At 51.5% G+C, this 20,277-nt stretch overlaps 1 protein-coding gene across 1 annotated transcript in view; it reads left to right on the top strand.

The window, feature by feature from the left end:
• Positions 1-16,848: 16,848 nt before the first annotated feature.
• Positions 16,849-20,277, top strand: part of DISC1 (DISC1 scaffold protein) — a 191,029-nt gene continuing 187,600 nt past the window's right edge. Inside the window, exon 1 of the mRNA XM_081298288.1 lies at positions 16,849-16,931. The gene's annotated coding sequence lies outside the window, so the exon portion shown is untranslated. The remainder of the gene's footprint in view (positions 16,932-20,277) is intronic.

Here is a 20,277-nt window from a genome sequence, read left to right as displayed (position 1 = left end):
ACTGTCTGGGAATTGTCTGTCCTTCACTCGCCTTTCCTCTGGGTGGCTTCTCAAACTGTTGGACATGGTTCCCTCAGCACAGGAGAGCAGCCCTCGGTCTCCTGTGCTTCTTGGACGCCCCCCCAGTTCATCCTCCATGTTTAGCTACTGTTTGCTGGTTTTGCAGCCGGAATGTGAACTGCCTGCGTGGCCGAGTTGACTTGAGTGCCTTCAGGATCACGGCTTCTCTGGCTCCTTGGAGAGGTTTTCCCCATCTCAAGATCACATGGCAGCTCACTCAAAACCAAAGTGCCACTCGGTTGGGAATTTCACATGTTTAACACAGAAAGTGTGTGAGATGTATTTAAGCAAAACGGTGAAAAAAATCTTACAAAAAGTCTCACTGCAGAGCTGGTTACTGTGACCTTGGCCCTCAGCACTGTTCAGTAATTAAGACTGCGGTATGTCTGTTTTGGTGTTGAGGACTGAGCCATGGCCTGTGCATGCCAGGTGAGCCCTCGATCACAGAGCCCAAGACTGTGTTTTGATATTTTGATTGTTGTGAAACGAGTTGTTAAATATTTGAATTACATTTTAAAATAGCTTTATTGAGGTATGAACTGAACATAGGATTTGTCTGGTGGTCTCTAAAGGACAGAGCTGTGCATTGTCTCTGTGCCTCTGATCTGACCATAGGGTCTTGCCCCCTGGCCAGAGCCCAGGTGTGTGCAGCTGCTGCGTGTCTGCCCGTTCTCTGGGTTGCCTTTTTGGGCACTGCACATAGGTGGCATGGTGTAGCACTCTGGCCTCTTTGCGAGGCCTGCTGCACTTCCTGTGATGCTTCAGTCCCTTCTACATTGTCGCGGGAGTCAGCCTTTCATTGTCCACCGCTGAGTGTGTCCCCTGGAAGCTCTACCTCTGCAATCCCTTGCCAGCCGAGCGAGGGGCACTTGGACTGATCCCACTTCTCAGCTTTGAGAGCACTCCCTTGCTTACGGGGTTTCATGTGGGCGTGTACTTTCGTCTCTCCTGGGTCGTCTGGTAAGGCTGTGTCAGTGTTTGGTTGTGATGCTGAGGTTGGAGCCAGGGCCTCGTGCATGCTGGGCAAGCACTCCCTCTGAGCCACACCCCAGCCCTGATGGCACTTCCCAGAGCTGACTGGGACTGAATCAATCTCCACCGGAAAGAGGCATCAGGAGCCTCCGGGGACCCTCCCTGGGGGTGGGGGGAGACCCCCTGGCACAGCGCTCACAGCAACAGGGCTTGAGATGGCGCCTGCGGCTGCCATGGAATCCTGCCCTAACGGGGGGGAGATGGTTCTTCCCCAGTTGATTCTCAGTGGAGTCACTGAGGTGGTGGACATCAAACACAGAGGTGAGCTTGAGACCAAGCCCTACCTGGGCAGAATTTAGAGCATATGAAGGTCCGCACGGGTCCTTGCTCACCACGCTGGACAGCGCTATTCCTGAGGGGCAGAGGTGGATGCATTGAGTGTGTGAGCCAGCCTTCTGCCACCATGACGGCATTCCTGACCCACAACTGATGTGGGGAAAGGCTTACCTTGTTTAACGGTTTTGGAGATTTCAGTCTAGGTGCTGGACCGTGGTGCTGGACCTCTGGCTGAGCTGGATGGTGTGACAGGGAGCAGGAGGCTTGCGGGTCTCCCGGATGGGCGTGTGGGAATTGCCAAACTAGCATTGGCCGTACTGAATGTGGATGTTATCTGCGAGTGAGCCCAGAAGTCCTGGGATCCGCCAGTATCCTGGGACAGGAAATCACCTCTACCAGCACGTTTTGAAGGCACCAGGAGAGACCAAAGAAATAAATAAATACATAAAATGAAGACGTGTATTTATTTTTGTTACAAAACCCATTTAGTCAACATGAAGATGTACCCGTTTGTTCTCAGTGTATCTTCACATCATTTTCTGATATTTATTCCAGCATCTCTGGGAAACTGTTGTAGCTGTCCATGAGCTGTAAGTTGGAGATGGGTATAATCTAGGCCCAGGGTTGGAAACCATGGGCGAGGAATGACAGTCGCCTCTCGGCAAGCCACAGGTCACTACAGGTGTCCTCTGCAAGGCCCTGGCTGTCTCTGTTGTGGGTGAGGGACATTCACTGTGCCCAGATCTTTACCTTGATGGACACTCCTCTGTTCCTGCTGTGGAATCTCCTCTGCTCCCTTCCTTTTCCCTGTGTGTGAATAATTACCAACCAAGGAACCACTTGGTGTGTTGGCTCACATGCCTTCCTTAGGTCTACACAAAGAGCCCTGTGGGGTTTGGCTGTTGGACTGGTGCTGGTGAGGACAGCTGGACTCCTGGGGGCCATAACCCAGGGAGCAGGGGCCTCAGGACCCCAGGCCTCCCCTGCTTCTCCCTGTGTGTCCTGGGTGATACACAGCTCCATGTCCCCAGAGAAAGAGCCGGTGAGGGAGGCAATTCTGCACTGCCAGGAGCTCAGCCTGTGGGCAGCTGGAAACAGAACCCAGGAGAGGAGCCTCTGACTCTGGACTGACCCAAGGGAATGCTTACAGAGGGGCTGTGGTGACTGCCCCACTGGGAATGTTCCCGCCTGCCCCCCAAACCCGCCAGCCCTAGCAGGGATCTCAGCACCCTTAAGTAATAGGAAAAATCCAGATGGAAGATCTCCCCATTTCTCTTTCTGAGTCAGAACAAGGGGCCAGAGGGTTAGTGTCAGGTGAGTTAGTCCACAGCCCTGAGCATGCTCAAGAGTGTCTTAGTGCTTTGTACCCTTTGGGGAGACTTGGAGGGAAATGATGAAGTATTTGTCCTGAAGACCACTGGGGGAATGGATGCCAGGAAACCAGACCACATTTGATGTTTTCAGACTTAGTAGACTTGGATCTCTAGGAGATCCTAGGAGGAACCAGAGACCTAGACAGCAGGAATCCTGGATGACCCAGGATGTGTGAGTCCTGCACCTACTGTACCCATCTGTCCTTGGAGGAGCACTGAGAGATGTCCAGGTATTAGGGGATAATTGTTGGCACCAACTCCAGGTACAAATGATGGGGGAGGGCCAATCTAAAGCAAAAGGGAAGTTCTCAGACCTGTAAAGAGCAATTATTCAAATGAAAATTCATTTGCTCAAACACATTTCACCAAGAAACCTCCATTTCTCCCCTCTCCTACTCAAGGCCTCCACAAAAGACACTGTTTTGTGATCAGGTTCTGACCAGGCCTCCTGGTTGCACAGAGACCTTTTCTTCTAATGGGGTTGCTTATTGTGGTGTAGCTTAAATTAAGCTTTATTAGTTACAACCCAGATAAACACGAGTTCAAGATCCTAACAAAATGAGAACAAAGTCCTTGAGGAACTTGGGTGTATCCTGTGCATCTTCACAGTCTGCTTTTGCTGGGTTCTCCTTGGCATCATAGGGGGAAATGCAGGTGTGTTTTCCTTTTGTAGTCCCAGAATTCTTGACCGGAAGGGACAGTGTGACAGTGTGGGTGGACTCAACACCAGTGGTCCTGTGCTTTTGGAGATTGTTGTGAGGGGGCAAAGTTTCGACATATCATTCGAGAGGAGAAATAAAGAATGTCCACATGCTTCTGCCCTTGTTCAGTGCTTTATTTACTCAAATTACTCACTACAATTTCACTCTATAGGTTCTTAATCAAGGAAACGACAATCCTTAATGCTGGGCACTGCAATAGACATAATCAATTCATAGCAACAATTCTAGATTAGTTAATTCACAGCAAACAATTCTAGATTAATTCTAAGCACTGCAAATCACACAATCACGACAGGCTGGTGACAGACATTCCCTCTGCATGCTAAGTTCAAAAGTCTCTAGCCTTAGATTTTATGTCCAGCAGATGCATACTCACTCAGACTGCCGTGATCAGGTCCGGAACCAAGGCAGGCTTTTCTTAGTGTCGAGTGGATGGCCAGTTAAAGAGGGTCTAGGGAGAAGTTGCAGTTCTCACCAAGGTCTAGACAAGGTGGTAGAGTTTGGGAACAGTGAGGATCACACAGAGGATCAGGAACGATGACAAGTGATGGAATGTCAGGTCCTCATCAGGCTCTCCAGCTCAAGTGCATCCTTGTTTCGGCTGGCTGAATCCTTGTACATTTGCTCTCTTACTTATACTGAATTTTGGGGCTTTTGACTCCCCTTTCAATCCTTATCAGCTACCACTGGATTTCTCAGTGACATCATTTACCCTTGGGGTTAGAAACATCTGGTCTGGTGGTCTCCACCCTGATCTTCTTGCCTTTCCCTTCTATCAGGTGAGGGCAGCCTGCCAGGAGCTTCACTCTCTATCAGGGTGAGGGGAAGTAACTTGACTAAGGCCATACTGGAGGGCTCTGTGGGTGTCCTGGTGAGACTGCAGGTTTCAAACTGGAGTTTTTAAAATGGAGTTGCTTAGGCTCAGGCCTAAGGCCATCCTCACAGGGATCTTACAGAACTGTTTTCTCACACACTGTAAGAGCAGACCAGGACATGGCCAGGACACTGAACCTCGCGGGGAGCTCTCAGATTGGGCAGCGAGGCTGTGCCAGCATGCTGTGGCTCACGCACCGCCGGGGTGGGGGAGATCCTGTGCACGTCCATCACGCTGGCCACGCTGCAGCTCTGACCGTGAGGACAGCTTCACAGCACACGAACGGATGACCAGTGAACTTCGACATCTGTTTTTCATCTTAAGTGTGTTTCTTTGTCTTGTCACTGTGGAAAAAATCCCGGAAAAGTCTTGAAAGCTAATTAGCTCCAAATTTACTTTAGGAAAGAAGGGCTAAAGAGTTTTGATGACAGATTTTTCTTTGTTCTAGTTGCCAAGGTGGTCTTTGACCTCTCCATTTAATTTGGGTAATTATTTATTTGTGCATAGGCCCTTTGTGTTTTTCAGTATCAAAATCTCCTTCCTGGAATAGGCACCTGGCTTCTTATTCCCATTTGCAAAGACCTGCCATCCCAGATAAGCTGTAGAGCACTGCACCAAATAGCCCCTTCGCTGTGAGCCTAGCCATGTAATTGGAAGTCCACGCGTACACACACACGTCCTTCATTAAACTGATTGCTAAGCTTTTTTGTTTCAGGAGGAAATGTGGTATAATGATAGTATGTATTTTTTTTTTAGTTTGTTTTCCTCTCAATTAATACATTTTCTTTAAAACTCAAATTTCTGCCCAGTTACCTATTCTTAACTTATACACACTTTTCTCTACTCTTGTCTTTTTCATTATGTTTAACAATATGTCATTTTAGTCTACATGGGAATGAAAAGTTATTAATTTAAGATTATTTGCAATTGTTCATGATCTTAGGGGACCAAAATTTGACTCAATTGTACTTCACTCTGTCATAATCACAAAACTCCTAATGGGCAATCTAATTCTTTAAGAGTAGTCATATTTGGTTAATTTTTATATAAAATAGATAGAAATACAATATCCTACTCACACATACACCTATACATGAACACACATATATAGCATGTGGTGCATGTGTGTGCATCTGTATATTGTGTGTGTAGGTGTATATACATACAAACACACACACATATTCTTATTTTAGAACAAAAGGCTTTTAGGACATAAGAGTTTGGGATTCAGGGGCCACAAGTTCCTGACCCGATGATGCTCCATGTCAGTCCTCCAGCTCGGGGGGGAGAAGGTGGACAGGACACAGTTGGACCACAGGCCATTTCCACCCCCCACCCTAGAACTCGCTGCTCCTTCTGTTATGCTGTGTGTCTGGAGGATGTGGAGGGCTGTGTCTGGGCCAGGAAGCAGATCCCTCCTCCGGGTCTCATCCACCTCTGCACCTGCTGGTCTTCTCAGAGACCCTGGAGCTGCCAGGAGTTCAGGGTCCTTCCAGCTCCATGCAAACAGCAAACCTAGAAGATCACCTTTGCTCTTTTAAAAATTTTTACGTCTGCATGCCACTCACTGTCCATGTGGACATTGGCACAGTGTGCTTTAGCTTGGGGGCCCTTCTGTCCTAGCCACCATGCTTAAACAGCTTCCTGTGTTGCTCACGAAGGACATCTATGTGTTTATAGACATTTCATTTCATTATAAATGTAACATTGGAAGCAATGTAAAGCATGGTGGGTAGCTTGGTTGGGAAAATCTGGCTTTGCCATGGTTTCAGGACAAACGCAGGCTTTCATCAGTGAAAGGGATTTGAATGTCTTGATTGGAGATGCCTCTTAGTGTGGCAGTGTGGGTGCAGAGGTAACAGGTGAGGCCACCACAGTGTGACGTGGGCCAGTCCCTGAGCCCAGCTGGGTGAAATCCCGAGGTGAGGGCGCTCATCGCCTGGCGGGTTCTGGACTTGGCTCCTGTGTGGTGATGGACACACCTTTGGCTCTGCTCGCCTCTCAGCCTGATGGTGTTCTAAGCCAACCACAGACCTAGGCTCCACTTCCTCATTGTCCCCTGGCTTTGCATTGATTCTCAGTATGCAGTGACCTAATAAATTATACTTAAGTAATTACTTAACCATTGGCTGTTTAGGTTTATATTAGTTTTACATTTCCTCTTTTGTAGGTTTTTCCCCTGGTACTGGAGATTGAACCAGGGGCACTTACCACTGAGCCACATCCCCAGCCCTTTTTTTTTTTTTTTTATTTTGAGAGAGGGCCTTACCACATTGCTGATGCTGGCTTTAAACTGGCAGTCCTCCTGCCTCAGCCTTCCAAGTTGCTGGGTTATAGGCATGTGGCCACTACATCTGAATCTACTTTTGTAGGTTTTCTGGTGTCTTAAATGTTTTCTTAGGATAAATTTCTAGGAATAAAGTGCTTGGGATAAAGAGCTGTTGATGTTCATTTTTCTTAAATATTCTTCCTCTTGCTTGTTTGCTGCTGTTCTCAGCATTTAGAGTCACAGAATATTTTGGTCAAAAAGAAACATGGAGAGGGCAAGTGTGAGGCTTGTTTGAGACCTTCCTGTGTTGTTCAGGCATTGTGTCGCTCAGGGACATGAGGAGTGGAGTTGCTCCTTCCTGGTGTAGAGGTGGGCTCCAGACAACAGCAACTCAGAGGAGTCTTTGCTGAGCACCTACTGTGTTCGAGGGCACAGAGCCAAGTGTGGAAATGTTCAGGAAGTGAGATGTGAGGAATCAGTTTGCTCTTCCTAAGCACTGGGTGGCCTGGTTGTCTTTCCTGGTTGTCTTTTTTCCCAGAGCTGGGCTGCAGCTGGCTTTCTGCTGTCTCCCCTCGTTGATGGCCTGGGGCGTGCTCAGGGCAGTGTGTGGACAGTGCTTATCACTGTTGACCATCTTCCTGGAAGCCCATTCAGCTCTCAGGAGAGGGTGGTGTGTCACCCCAAACTATATGCATCTGAAATGGCCACCCTGCAGCCCAGAAGGAGGTCTGGAGGGGACCTGGGAGTCCTGTCTTGGAAACTAAAGGAAAAAAGTTTCTGGGAGCAACCCAGAGGGCTGTGCTGGATACTGCACTTATAGTCAACTTCTGTCACCTAGTGGCCAAGTCTGAGAAGCTCTTTTCTCTTTCTTTTCAAAATAAATAAGTGAAAAAGTATTTTGATATATGCAAAGCTGTTGTCTGTCAACCCATGTTTTCTTTAACCAATGTTAAGAGCAGAACCGCAGGGCATCACAAGGGAGTAGTGGCCAGGAGAACCAGCAGCCAGAGGCGGGTTGGGTGGTACCAGAGCATCCTCTGGCCTTCCAGTCCCCTGCCACCCTGCAGAAGGTCTTCCTACTATGTGAATTTTATTGCTGTGTATTTATGATGCTCTTATGTGTATTTTAAGTTTCTGTTAGGACTATGAATGGGCATCTTGGAGGGACTACCTTCTGGCAATTAGGGCAAAGAGCATGAAATGTGAATGTGAAAAACGTTCAAAGGGAAACCGTCAGGGAAGTGGGGCAGGCCTGAATGGAAGCTCAGACTCAAGGGCTGACCAGCAGCTCTACCAAATTTCCAACCATGATTAGCATGGACTTGGACCAATAGTGCTGACCTACATGCTATGGGAACCCCTGGACTAGCTCTCTCAGGTGTAAGCGCTGTCGGGTCTCTTCACTCCTGTGACAGTGCTTCCTATTCTCACGCTGGAGTGAATCCTGCTGCTTTCCCTCTGGCCTTTGTCCCATGCATCTCACTCCTCAGATTTGCGAGGAGACAAGACCCTGCATGGAATGTGGCGGTGAGCTGCTGGGTCTGTCACAACAAGCAGGTGTGGCCCTCCACCTGGACCTGCAACCCCAAAGCTGCCACGTGCCACTCAACAGCAGTGGATCAGAATCTGGCTTTACTGGCTTGTCCAGCCCCCACCCGCCAACAGAAGCCGGCTTTCCTCTCAAGCTCCAGTTCCAACACCAGCCATCTCCTTGCTTGAAGTACGTTGCACAAGGGCAACCAGCTCCGAGCACTGCTTCACTGGTGGGGCCTGGCCCAGCCCTTCTGGGACGCAGAGATGGAGGTGGGGTGGGGGGAGTGATCCTGGAGTCGCAGCCCCTGCGTCGTTGTGGTCTATGTGACCCACAAGAACCAGGTGGCCAGGCTTCATCCTGGGCGCAGTCCCCAGGGCTGCCACGCAGGAGCTTGCAGAGCACACGGCTGGAGGAGCAGACTTTCTCTGTCACAGTCTGGAGGCAGAAGTCCAAGGTCAAAGTAGGGCAGTGTGGGCTTCCTCCATCTGTGTCCTCACGTGGTGGTCCTCTGTGTGCGCCTGACTCCTGACCTACCTTTGAAGCCAGTCATGCTGGACTAGGGTCCACCCTAACGACCTCATTTCATCTTAAGCCCTAATTAAAAATACCATATCTGAGATACCAGGGCTTCCGTGTATGAACACAGAGCAGCCTGCAGGGCCAGGTTGGGAGCAGAAGGGACAGTAACCTCTGACCTGCAGAAGTACGCGGTTTGGGGCTACGTATGGGAAGCCCCTGGTGTGATGTTGGGCATGCAGCGGACGCTCAGTGAACAAGATGCTAATTCTACCTTAGTTTGGATTTTAAGCAACAGACCCCTGAAGCCATGGGGTCCTATAACAGAATTTAGGGATTTTCTAAGACAGCTCAAGATGCCACTCAGCCAGCACTTACCTCACTGGACCTCAGGGGTCCACAGGGCGTCTTCGCATGGAGGCCGGTTTCCCCACGGCCTTAGTCCGTGTTTGCCGGAGGACGGTGCAGCCAGGGAGGGAAGCCCCAGCCACAGGCAGGCTCCAGGACTTCAGTTCTTACCATGGCTTTAACTTGCTTCCAGGACCTGCCGCTCCGTGTATTCATCTAGTTAAAAGAGAAGTGTCCTTCCAGTGCCTGTCCATCTCAGTGGCCCTTGGCGGGGCTGCTGGGCGGCTCTTCTCTCCTGCCCCCTAAGGGAGGAGTCTGGCAGACCTCCGGTGCCTGCGCTCCCAGGTGCCCCCCCCCCCCCCCCCGTGGCCCTTCCTTACATGCAAGCCCTGCTCTCCACACGCCTCCCCTGCGACGGCCGTGTCCTTCCTGGGCCTCTCACCTAGCTGGACGGTGCTTGCTGATTGAACCTCTGTCCCCTGTCCCTATGGGAACGTTCCCTCCCAGGGACAATCTGCTGAGGTTCCTTTGCTCGGTTTGGATGCATGCAGCTCCCTCGAGTGGGCAGCCCTGGGTTCTGGACACTAGCCACTCCCAGCTCTCAGTGGCTGCGGCCCTACCTGCTGCTCCCTTGGCAGCCAGAGCTAACAGCTCCCAAACTCTCCCTTGACTCCACTCCTCTCCAGCATGCTCTGGCAGCTAGCCGCCCGTGGTGTCACCAGCCCCTATGGTTGCTCTCAGGGTGCAGCCACAGTGATGCCAGCTCGCTGTGTGGCAGCTGGGCCTGCTGGAGATGGACACCAGGCCTGTGAGACATGGCTGGTCACTGGAGGCCTCGCTAGGCCTTGTTCTGTGGCACAAGGGAAACTGGTGTGCAGGCATCTCTGACAGGGAAAGGAGAGGCTGGTAGATACAGAAGAAGGTGGCTCATGTGCTCAATGTCCTACAGCTGACCGAGGACTCTGCTTAGTCAAGGGGTGGGAAGGGCTCCTTGCAGACAGGACTGGGGATGCCGAGGGGCCGCAGTGGACAGGGTCCTCCAGAGAGGCTGCAGGTGGGGTCATGGAGGAAGACCTGGACAGCAGCTGCCAGGGTGGAGGCCCCTGTCTCTGAGCAGTGGGGGCGTCTGCTGTGACTGAGGCTGTGAGTGGCCAGAGCTGCCAAAGGAAGAAGAAAGTGGGGGGGTACATTGTGGGGCTCTCTGGGTCCTTCTCACTCTGCAGATCCTTGGGGTGAGCTCAGATGTTTGTTGGATGCTGTGCATGCCCTCTGGGCACCTGAACATTTTTGATCTACTGGAGTCCCATGAGAAGTGGCCCCTGCAAGCCATTCCCCTTTGTCGTCCTGCTTGGTAATGCCTGCAGGCTTTCTTCTTGCTCTCTCCTCTTTTGAAAGTGTTTTTGACCAGTTTTCATTCCTTTGCTCTGGGTCATCACAGGTCTGTGAACTCTGCAAATTTCCCAGCCATCTCTGTTCTGTGCTTCCCTCTTGGGTGCAGAGGTCCAGAACATGACCCCAGCTGGACATGGGGCTTAGGATCGCAGTCAGAGGCTGGTGGGAGGCCTCCTGGGGGCCTTTGTCCCTCTGTCCCGCTTCCCTCCGTCTCTCCCATCTTTCCCTTGTTCTGCTCCCTGCTCCCACCCCTTAGAGGTTGCAGAACCCTAGTCCAGGGCTTTGATCTCATTCCACCTTCTCTCCCTCCCAAGGCTTCAGCCCTCATATCAGCACAGATAACTCCCGCCTTCCTCCTGAGCACCAGCCATCTTCTCTATGTCTGGCTAGACATCTCCACCACAACGCCTTGACTCAGCCTAACTCCCTCGTTTCTTCCTCCTCCTGTGGACCCCTCCCCTCCCTCCTGCCTCCCGCCTGTGCTGCTTTCTCTGTTGCCTTCCTTTTCCGCAGGGCCATTCTTCCCCAAATGCTTGGCTGCATGGATCACTTCTGCTCTTCTGGGAGGCCCTCCCCGGCCTGCCCTGCCACCCTGGAGGCTGCGCTGCTCTTCCTGTGATGGGCTTTCTGTGCAGGTAGAGCAGGTGTGAGGTTCCCTCCCACCAGCAGCTTGGCCGTGCTCTCACAGCCCCTTTCCTGGGAAGCTCTCCCTCCCCTCTCCCCCCTTTTAGGGAGTTTCTGTAGCTGCCTGAGTCCACCATGCGTTTCTGCCTCCCCTGAACCCCCAATCGCTTTTCTATGTGTCTCTGTGTGTTCTCCAAGGAGCTAGGATGCCTGTGGGCAGACACACATCTTGTCAGGGTGCAGAGAGCTGCCCAGCAGTCCTGCCCTGTGGGAGGCCTTGGCCACATCCTGCGCGCGCTGGCTCAGGGATGACTGTTCTGCACCTGGTTTCTTCTGTTATAAACCCGAGCGATTCCTTCCTGCTTTCTCGATGGTGATTGTAATAATCAAAAGGACTCAGATATGAGAAAATGCCTTGGGATCCTAAGGATATAGGAATGTTGGCCACTGCTGATTCTCAGCAGCCCCACTGCTGGTCCACCATGCCTCTCTTCTGTTTTAGACAAGCAGGTCTAATCCAGACGTCCCGACTGAAGCCTCACTTGGATGTACTTGCAGACGGGTGTCGCCCCTTAAGCCCCAGGACAGAAGACAGCAGCCGGGCTCGGTGAGCTGGCTCCTCCTTCTGGCTGCTCAGATGATGGGTACCCGAAGAGCAGGTCCTGGCCATCTGTCACGGCGTCCGGCTCCTGCTCAAGGACACAGCCCGGCTTCTCAGCTTACAGCATGTGTCTCACCCATGGAGCAAGCTCAAGGCTCAGAGGTGCACGACGCAGGGCGATTCTCTCCAGCATGTGGCTCTGTGAGAGCAGCTTAGCCTGTGCATTTTCTGTCACCGTTGGCCCTGGAGGAAGCAGACATCCCGCCTCTGCTCACTCTGATGGCCACTGCTGCCACTGGCCATGTCAGGGAGGGCTCTTCTCCACCTGGTAGACACGCTCTCATGGCTTTCCGTGTCCCGTTCCGGGGTTCCTCTTAGTTTCCCCCAAGCTGGGGTTAGAAAGAGCTTGCTGACCTGTTTACAGCTGCCCTCAGGTACAGGGCTTGATGGCTCTTGGGATGACTCCTCGGTTTGTGCACGTTGGCCCTCACTGCTGTGAAGTCCACAGCCTGAGAATTAAAAACATGAGGGTGGCAGAATGCGGTTCCTGAGCCATGTCACTGTGGCATACCTGCCCAGTGGCTCCTCACATATTCCATTTCACATGGGCAATGTCATTTATCCAAGCAGCTGGTGATTGGTGCTTTTTCATTATCAGACTGTATATTTTTAGAGTGGTTTTGGAAAGGATGGAGTTCCCATATACTCCTTTCCTGACCACAGTTCTTTTATTGCTAGCATCTTGATTGGTGTAGCATATTTTACAATGGATGAGCTAATACCGATACATTGTTACAAACTGAAACCCATAGTTTGCATCAGGGTTCACCCTGGTGTGGCATATTCTGAGTTTTGGAGGGGTGTCCAGTCACGTGTCCACTGTTACTATGCTACGAGGTGTACTGACTGAATAAGCCCCATGCTCCCTCTGTTCACCCTACTCCCTTCTCCTCCTGCCAGCCTGTGCGTTGCTGTATCCACCACGACACCTGGCACTGGCTATGCCCCAAGGGTGGTAATGATACGTATGCCTGTTGTTGGGTGGGCTGGTTGGCAGCAACAGCCACCGAGAAGGTGCAACCACCAATTTAAGATTGATCAGTGCACAACTCTGTGCTCAGGAGTGGATGGCAAAGCAGATCAGGGTGCTCTGGGTCAGCTCCGCGTGAGCAGGAAGGAGGACAGCTTCTGACAGCGACCGTGGGGAGGGTGGTGACCCAGCATGATCTTCTGTTTCGCTCCTTCCAGGGCCCTGGAAGGGGCAGGCATTGTGCTCCTGGCATGGGCAGGAGGCGCAGCTGAGACCCTTGGGATTGCGTCTCTGATGGGCATGGGCTTCCGCGAGTGGCAGTCTGGGCGGGGTGGCTCCAGGCAGGTGCCAAGAGGTGCGAAGCCTCCTTCCAAGCTGCTCTCCTGGGGGCCACTCTTGGAAGGCTGTTAAGGAAAGCGTGTGTGCTTTTGGATGTTAGAAGGACTTTCTCTGAAGAACAGGTGGAGATGGGACAGAGGAGTAGGGCCCGGTGTCCCTAAGGGGTTCTTTTTACTCTTCCATTGTTGATGGTTATGGCTGCCCCAAATGCCTCACCTAGGTGGAGTCTACAACAGATGTTCAGCGGCCTCTCGAGATATCAGCTTCAGGGACCCTGCCCCTCTGCAGTCCCTCAGCTGTCCCCAGCCAGGTCCACAGGAGCCCTTCCCTCCCCACGACTAAGCAAAAAGTTTGCAACTAGCCTCTGGACACTGCATGTAGGAGCCGCCCCTTTTCCTCCCTGAGTCTCTCCTGCCTTTCTGTGGGCAGTCTGTGTCCTGTGTCCTTTACTCGGCAGTGCAGGTTGTCATGGTCTTCCTCTGAGCAATTGTATTTCTCCTGTCATGATCCCCATCTCAAGCAGAGCAGGCTGAGCTGACGACCCTGATGCTGCAGCACTGGAAGCGGGCAGCAGCTGGAGAGTAGCAAGGAGCTGTGGAGAGCTGCAGGGCACTGATGCAGCTGTGGGAGCTGCAGGCTATGGCTGCCAGGATGGCCCTGAGGAGGGCTGCCACTCTAGGAGCCCAGAGCCACGGCATTCATAGCCCAGAGCTGCTAACACTAAGGAGCTCCCTCTGTCCATCTGTGGTTTCTACCGTGAGTGGAAGAGGTAATGCTGGTGTCACCAAGTGGTCACGAAAGGTGGCTACCAGCCAGAGGTCAGCAATGGTGAGGGCTGTCTGGTGCTGGGAGCTGCTGGGTACTGCTGGCTTCTGGCAGATCTACAGAGAGCCGTGGGTGAGCTGCTAGCTCTGGCTGCCAGGGGAGCTGCAAGGGCAGCTGACGCTGAGAGCTGGGAGCTGAGAGCTGAGAGCTGAGCGCTGAGTGCTGAGAGCTGAGCGCTGAGTGCTGAGAGCTGGGAGCTGAGCTCTGAGAGCTGAGAGAAGAGAGCTGAGAGCTGAGAGCTGCTGGTGCTAGAGCTCAGAGCTGCTGACCTCAGAGAGCTGCTGTCTGCCTATTGGATGTTTCTATCTGAGTTCAGCAGAAGAACCTTCCCGATGACGCTTCCAGCACAGGGCAGAAAACCTGGTGGGTAAAGCAATCGCTTCTAAAGCTGCCACCCAGCTGTGACGTGTCACCTCAGCCCACATTTCATTACCTGAGCCAGTCCATGGCTGTTCCTGGCTTTAAAGGGGCTGAAGGTTGTCCCTGTGTGTGCCTGCATCAGGGGGCTGGAGGTATGTGAATGCCACTGTGACCACTGTGGGTCAGTACTGTTCCCAACTGTGTTCCAGTTTCAGCCTCTCAAAGTCTAAATCCAAAATCCACAAACCATGTGTGCAGGTTTGTTCCTCAAAGGCTGGTGAACACCACCATCATGTAAAGGCTGGTGACCATGGGCTTCTGTCACTTCTGTGCTTCATGAGGAGAGGCCTCTGGGATCTGGGCTTGAGTGCCTCACTAGCTGGGCACCGAGCCCACTGGAAGGCTAGTCCAGCTCACCAAGGAAGCCTCCCAGGGCCAAGGCCCAACAAGAAAGAAAAACCAAACAAAACCCCCAAACATGACAAAGTAGTGTTTAAAAAAAAAAAAAAAAAAATATATATATATATATATATATATATATATATATATATATATATATTCTTTTTTTAGTTTTAGATGGACACAATACTTTTATTTTATGTATTTATTCTTATGTGGTGCCGAGAATTGAACACAGTGCCTCACAGGCTAGGCAAGTGCTCTACCCCTGAGCCATAACCCCGGCCTCAAAAGTAGAGGGTTTTTGAAAAAGCAAAATTCACTCCTTGAGGGGCGTGTCCTTTAATCTGCTATCACATCATTATAGTCAACTGAGGTTAAAAAGCCTTTTCCTTATTAAATGATAGTGATGGTAATGGGTGGATTTTTGTTTGTTTTTAGAAACTGGGTATTGAACCCAGAGGCAGTCTACATCTGAATTACATTCCAGCCCTTTTATTTTTTAAATTTTGAGACCAGATCTTGCTAAGTTGCTAAGTCAGCCTAGAACTTGTGATCCTCTTGCCTCAGACTCCCAAATCACTGGGATTGCCGGTATATGCCACTGTGTCTGGCTTGGGTGAAATGTAAAAAAATAATGAATTGGCAAACTAAAAATGTTAATGATATTGAATATTTGACTTTAGCTTTTCTTAAAATCGCATCAACCAGTCAGGAAGTCTAGCAGTCTAAAGGCCATTCTTCTGGTTTCCCCTTTGTTTTCAAAGAAGGAAACTGGGGGAAAAGGTCCACCCCACATGTGCACATTTAACTGGAGAAAGATTCTTTAGTTGATTTTGGATTAGGATCTCAAATAGGCCTCGTGGCATGGATATTTCCCTCTAGGACAGCCTTAGAGAGGCCTGCCCAGTGATAGTACTTGCCAGAGAGGACAAACAACGTACTTCGCTCCCTGAGTTTCACAGGGAGCGAAGCCACCAGGATTCTGTGTGTGGCTGCACATCAGGCATTTGTAACCGGCTGACTCAGGACCTGGGGCTGTGGTCCTTTCAAGAGCCCTCTCTGGCATATGCCTGTAATCCCAGCGGCTCAGGAGGCTGAGGCAGGAGGATCACAAGTTCAAAGCCAGCTTCAGCAAAATTGAGGTGCTAAGTAACTAGGTGAGATCCTGTCCCTAAATAAAATACAAAATAGGGCTGGGGAAGTGGCTTAGCAGTTGAGTGACCCTGAATTCAACCCCTGGCATCTCCCCCCACAAAAAGAGACCCCTCTCTAGAGCCATCAGCACTGCTTCCTGAAAGTCAATGAACTGCCTTCTGTGGGGACACAACCTTGTCAAGTGGGGACATTCCAGCCTCCTTCCTGAGAGTCGCACTGTGCCTTTTTTTGAGGGGAGGTCCCTTTCTTCTTAGGAACACAGGTGGGTCAGGAACCCACACGCCAGTGGAGAGAGGGCTCATGGGACAGTGAGAGGCCTGTTGAAAAGTCAAGGATCAGAGAAGGAAGGTGTGGGGGGTTCTAATGACGACAGGGTCGCAGGGATGGTTTGTGCTGTCTCTGGTGCACATGGGACAAAGAATGATCTGGTGAAGGTCGCAGGAGCCACTCCAGTTGGGGACAGTGAGCTGCGTGGTGCTGCCTCTGAGGGGGGAGGTGAGACACTGCTGAGGGCTGTGCAGTGGGACAGGCGTCTCTCCGTGGACAGCAGAGCGAGCGTCAACACCAAACCTCTGCCAGAGCAGAGCTGAGAGTGGCAAGGAGGCCCAGAGTCTGAGCAGGGGGAGACTCAGTGGGACTGGCTGTCCCTACTGCATGTGTACCCAAGGCAGAACAGCTAGAAGCCATCACTGAGTCCTGGGTCTCCGCCCAGTAGAATCCAGTGCTTAAATTCTGGCCTTAGTCGTTTTGATCAGAGAAGCAGAGCCAATTGCTGGGGGGTCAGCGTGCCCTCACGGGGAGCCTGCGCCGGCCTCCTGCGTTCCTCACTGGGACAGCTTGTGCTGTGTGAGGAAGGCCACTCGCACGTCCAGGGCTGTTATCTGATGGGCTGGCAGCTGACCAACTTCCTGCTTCCCGGCATTGACGAATGAGAGTCTCGTGTTGTCTGTTATTTCCTGACTTAAGACAGATTTCTTTTCCCCAATTCATTCAAGTTTATTTTTTAAGGAAAAGATCTCCTTTAGACAACTGACTTCCCAGAATTGTCCCAGCCTGTTATTGTTCCCAAGAGTCGTTCCTACTTCACTCCAGCCGTGGAGCCTGGCGGGAATGCTCCTGCCCTGTCCCTGTCCCTGCCCTGCGCAGACTGCAGACCTTTGAGCAGTGAACCTGCCACCTGCTGAGGAGCAGGATCCCAGGTCAGCACACTCCTCCCAGCCAGCCTCTGGCCTCAATGAGGTGACAGTTTACACCCGGCCACATAGGGCGTGACTCTCACACTCACCTGCTCTCTTCCCACCTGCAGCTGGGACCAAACTAGGGGAAGAGTGTGTGTGTATATGTGTGTGTGTGTGTGTGTGTGTGTGTGTATGTTGTATGTGTGTGGGGTATGCATGGTGTGCAATATGATATGGTGTGTGTGTGTGGTGTGTATGGTGCATGATATGATGTGTGGGGTGTGTGTGGTGTGCATGGTGTGCAATATGATGTGAGGTGTGTGTGGTGTGCATGGTGTGCAATATGATGTGGTGTGTGTGTGTGTGTGTGTGGTGTGTATGGTGTGTAATATGATATGTGGTATGTGTGCATGTTTGTTTGTGGTGTGCATGGTGCATGATATGATGTGTGGGGTGTGTGTGTGGTGTGCATGGTGTGTGATATGCTGTGTGGTGTGTATGCATGGGGTTCATGTGCGTGTGTGTGTGTGGCATGTGTAGTGCGTGTGGTGCGTGATATGATGTGTGGGGTGTGTGTGTGGTGTGCATGGTGTGTGATATGATGTGTGGTGTGTGTGCATGTTTGTGAGTGTGATGTGCATGGTGTGTGATGTGTGGGGTGTGTGTGTGTGTGGTGTGTGCATGGTGCATGATATGATGTGTGTGTGGGTGGGTGTGTGGTGTGCATGGTGTGCAATATGATGTGGTGTGTGTGTGTGGTGTTCCTGGTGTGTGATATGATATGTGGAGTGTGATATGATGTGCTGTGTGTGTGTGTGTGGTTCCCAAGGAGATGTAGCAGCATGAGTGGCCAGGTGCCCAGTGGCATGTTCTGCTGTGTGAAGGAAGAGTAGACTTGTGGGCAGTGGTCAGCCTGCTGATTTCATCTGGGGGGACAGGTGCCATGGTGGCCAGGAAGCTGCATGCCACAATAGCTCCCCTGGTCGCAATCCCTGCTGTGGCCCTTGCTGTGTGGGAGAGAAAGTTCTAGTCCTGTGAGCCTCCATTGCCTGTCTGAAGATGGGTGTAAAATCAGGCTGCTGTAAAGGACCTGATAAGCTTCACTGGTGTAGGACAGTGTCTGACAGGTAGGAGGAGCTCAGCAGGTTTGAGTTATTACTAGTGAACTTAAAGAGCTTCCTCTATTCCCAAATGCAAAGTTGAAATGCCCCGACCTGGTCAAAGAGTTTGACATTTTATCTCCTCCGAGCTCCTGGCTCCTTGCTGCAGATCCATACCTCTAGTGTGGAATGTTGCATGTAATATGATCTCAGATGTGTGGAGTTTCTGCTCAGCACACTGAAGACTGCTGGAGATGCAGAGGCTCCAGGCTGTGACCTCAGATTGTACTGACACCCTTGGCCACCCCATTTCTGCTCCCACTAAGACACGGAAGAGTTTCCCAATTTGTTAGTTCAGCTTTTTTTCATTGCTGTGACTAAGACACCTGACCAGAACAACTCAGAGGAGGAAAAGTTCATATTGAGCTCAGAGCTTCAGAGGTCTCGGAGCTTCAGAGGTATCAGTCCATAGACAGTGACTCCATCACTCTGGGCCCAGGTGAGGCAGAGCATCTGGCTGAAGGGCATGGTGGGGGATGATGTGCAGCTCATGGTGGCCAGGAAGCAGAGGGAAGAGGAGAGCCAGGGTACAAGGATAATCCCCAAGGCACCCCTAGAGACCTGCCTACAGGGACCACTGGGTACAGTAGTCCTCTCAAATTATTATTCCACGAGGTGGATTGATTAGGTCACAGCTACCAAGACCTGATCATTTCACCTGTTGGGGGACACCCCATAGCCAAACCATAACACCACTCATTTAAATTGAAAATTATTGAAGATCATCCCTCATTAATTGCTCTCAGCTACCCTCTCAGTGGGTGCCTTTACATGTCTCAGCCTCCAGAACTTAAACCCTAGCAGAGGAAACAAGAAGGGTGTCTTCTTTGCTCACAAGGGTCCGGATTCATGGTGCCTAGTCCTCACCATGACATTTAGAGCAGACACGTTTCAGGATGACTGTCCAGCTCATAGTGGACCTTGCCCTATGTTCAGAGGTGGTTTCCTGACCTCTGTGTTTGTCATCCCTTGGTCAAACCCCTTACCCCGGATGGTATAAGACATGGGCTCCGACCTAATCTGGACCAGACAAGATCTTGTTCCCAGGGATTTGGAATTAGCTACAAGTGGCTCTCAGCGACTGGATGGCATCTTTCCTTCAGTTCAGTGGCATCACCGAGTCCCTGGGGAAGGCAGGCCAGGGTAGCACCAGTCTATGGAGAGAGGAAGCAGGCATCTTGCTAGGGGTCACCAGGGCTCATCGTAAGTCACTGTATTCTATCCACGTCCACTCCTCACTCCTGGACCCAAGACTCCTGCCTGTAGGAGGGGCAAGGGCACATTGGATGCTGGCTCTGAGCACCTGGACCAGCCTTGCCAGTGCTATGAGGGGACCTCAGGAATTTTCTCCACCTTACGTGGATTTCAGGATAAAGGGAACTTCTGTGGACAAGGCATTCTGTAAGTCCCTGTGTTTCCACAGAGACAGCGTATGACGGAGGACAGAAGGGCATTCCAGGATGTGATTCTAGCGAGCACCTGGTGCTGCCCATCTATGGTGGATGCAGTCCAGCAGAACCAGCCTGTCACTAGGCGGCTGACTGACCATCCTGGGGCATGGTGCCATATTGGATATATGGAGACACTGCTGTTGGCACTTGGGCACTCAGAGGTGGCCATAGCCAGGCTGGACTTAGTGAGTAGATGTCTGCTGCTGAGCCCATGAGCAGACTCCTTCCTTGCCACCATGGCCACTTTGTTCAGGAGCCCATTGGGCAGTGACAGGAAAGAGGCTGGGGAAAGAGGCTGGTTGGTATCCACAGAACATGTCATCCTATCACTTGATTATAAACTGCTCTGCTGAAGTCACCCTTTTGTGAGCATTCACACAGGACACAAGTACCTTCCCTTTTTCGATGCATGCTGAGAGGGCTATCCACATATTTCCTCCTCAGATCTGTTGGCCCTGATTTTCCAGTCATGCTCCCTTCCAATGCTGAACATTTAGCCAAATGTCTAGCCAAATCAGTGGGCACAGCCCTTGGTTCAGTACCTAGTTACACACTGATATGGGACGTTTCTCACAATCCTCTGGGGCGGAGGGACACAATCTCCAGCAGGCTCCCTGCTGGAGAATTGTGCCCCCCGCCCCAGAGAATTGTGCTTCATTGCTGTTCTTTCAGGGGGTCAGAGAGGGACAACAGGGCTGCAGCTGGTGAGCCTGAATATCCTGCAGCACCATCTGAAAACCAGTCCTCTACCACCAA

The sequence above is a fragment of the Spermophilus citellus genome (assembly GCF_964194105.1).
Source record: "Spermophilus citellus genome assembly, chromosome: 6".
Taxonomy (NCBI): Eukaryota; Metazoa; Chordata; class Mammalia; order Rodentia; family Sciuridae; genus Spermophilus; species Spermophilus citellus.
The sequence above is the reverse complement of the archived record's forward strand: the minus strand, read 5'-3'. Positions and strand labels throughout refer to the sequence as shown.